Source organism: Harmonia axyridis, chromosome X (assembly GCF_914767665.1).
Source record: "Harmonia axyridis chromosome X, icHarAxyr1.1, whole genome shotgun sequence".
NCBI lineage: Eukaryota > Metazoa > Arthropoda > Insecta > Coleoptera > Coccinellidae > Harmonia > Harmonia axyridis.
Genome location: NC_059508.1, coordinates 31,660,584 through 31,663,083, shown reverse-complemented (window position 1 = coordinate 31,663,083; position 2,500 = coordinate 31,660,584). Strand labels below are relative to the sequence as shown.

Here is a 2,500-nt window from a genome sequence, read left to right as displayed (position 1 = left end):
TGGCACTCATCCAGGGTGATGTTCTTGGATAATCTTTTGGCGATAATTTTGTTGACCAGCCTCAATAGGATTGAGGAGATAGTGATCGGCCTCCAGTTGCCAACCTGCTCCAAATTTTCCTTGGTCTTCGGGATTAGAATAGTACGGCTCTTCCGCAGTGGAGAGGGAACGTATTTCGCCAATATCATTAGGTTGGCCATAACCTCCAGCTTTTCGATCGGGATCCTAGCCAATCTGATCGAGTCGATGCCATCTGGGCCTCCAGTTGTTTTGCCCATTTTTTGAACCGATTCAAGAAGCTCAGCGTTGGTAATCGGAGAATAAACCTTGCACTCGGAAGGGAGAAAGTCATACACTGGATTCTCATCAGTGGGTGACTCCTCAGAGAAGATCTTCTTGTAATGCTCCTCAATTGTGGCAGCATCAGGATGGGTAATGCTGCTTGAGGGTTCCATTCCATCAATTAGCTCGTTGGCCAACTGTTTGGGGTTGGAGGAAAACTTGCGCTGCATATACTGGTATAGTTGCGCTCTATACCTCCTCCGGCCGGCCGTTCTCTCCGGCTTTCTTGGCTGGTTCTTTGGACCATATTTTGGAGTGCGTCCATATGATCTGCAGGTGTTTTCAACCCATGAGTCGAAGGCTTGTTGGAATCCTTCCGCTCTTGTGCAAACGACCTGGCACACCGAAATCAGCTCTCGATCTTCTGAGCTGTAGCACAGCGATAGTATGTGCTGTAGTACCGGGTCTGTGAGATCCGGTTCTTCAACATTCTCAGGAATTGTGTCAGGGGCAATATTCTCATCAGCCACCGCAGTCGACGCACCGTCCAACCCATTACCATCCTCATCCGAATGCTCAAGATCTTCGTCAGCAGGCGCCAGATTTAAGATGTCTACCTCCGCACGCCTATCCCTAAGGTTCCGTAAAGTCTCCGTGTATTCGCTGGTGTACCGCTTCTTTTTAACACCCTCACGAGGTCTGTTTAAGTTCTGGGCAAGATAGTCCAGAACTGCCGTGCCGTTGTAGTCCAGCTCCAGCCGAGCCATCTCCTCCAGCTCACCAGTTGTCCACCTTCTTACTCTATCTCTCGACCCCACTTCTGCCGCTAAGTCGGCATTATACTGGTCAGGGTGCGCCTGACGCATATGAGAGCGCATTGCCTGATATGAGACATAGACACTCTGGCATTCTGGGCATTGTCCCTCCAATCCAGTGGGAGGTCCCCTACAGAAGCGTCGCTGATGGTCTGCTAAATTCCGTTGCGTAGCATATGACTTTCCGCAGACACACGGGAATGGCATGTTGTAGCTGCTGCTGCCAGACGGAATAAAATTTTTCTCGCCTCGACAATAAAATAAAAATCAAAAATGCAACAACTGAAAATGTGTCCAGAACACCTTCTCTCCTCGAAATATGTAATAAAAAGACGTCGTGGTGGTCCCACGCGCCGTCAATGCACGGGCGCCAGCAATGCAGTTTCCCCTTTCCCGACCAATAGTCCCAATAATCCAGGAAAAATCAACCATTTCAGTCGAAGAAGGAAGGTGACCACTGCCTCCACCATTCTGCAACCATGGTAAGTACTATGATTAATACCTGCTCTTTCGCCATTCTGCAACTTCCAGGAAAGCGTTTGAAAGAAAAAAAACGCCTTAGGGGCAAGTATTCATACCGATCGGGATATAGAATTGGAATCACGCTCACCCTGCATATTGCTCGTGTGTTAAGGGGCAGTCTGTGGTGTGGGTGCGGTTAAAAATCCTGAATAATCACCAAAGTTGAAATTTAGGTAAGTTGTTCGCTTAATGTAGCATCGATATCGCCGGTTTTTTGGGCTTCCCGTCTTGATCCGTCGTCCAAGTCTCCTGGCGACGAGATACCTCGTCGTAAAAGCTCCTCTACTGTGTAATAGGCGATAGGGTGGAAATGGTTTGGAAGCTTCCCTAGTGTAATAGGTCAACCTATTTTGGGGAGCAAAAAGCTCCGAGGAGCTTTGAGCTTTAAAAGCTCAGTTCGAATAGCGACCAAAGCTCTGGGAGCTTTTAGTTGCAAAAGCTCACCTCGCATTCCGCAAAAGCTCTCCGTATAGTTATGCGTTGGTAATTTCCAGGCTAAAGATGTTCATACTTGGGCGGAGAAATCAGACGAACCTCTTATACCTCCTGTGCTCCTGGTAGCGTGAAATGGATTTCCTGCAGTTGAACGGCCTTAGGTGGATACTGCTGCAGGGGTTGCAATTTCTGGATGGACAAAGGGCCTTATCTCTTCAAATCCATCAATCCTGGGGATGGAAAGGCAGCTGAGCGCCGATACAGGGGGGGCCGGAAAAACTCGTACCCTTTTTAGAACATGCATTCTACGACAATGATTCACATTAGAATGCATTCATTATTTTCCATCCCGGTAACAAGGAAACAATGAAAAACGCAGATCGGCGATGTTTTGTTCGGGGTTTTTATGAATTCACACTGCGTTAACAAGAAACAAAATGCGATGT

General features: G+C 47.9%; 1 pseudogene; it reads right to left on the bottom strand.

Moving 5' to 3' along the window:
• LOC123688221 overlaps positions 1 to 2,500 on the bottom strand; it is an 8,825-nt pseudogene that overhangs the window by 3,412 nt on the left and 2,913 nt on the right.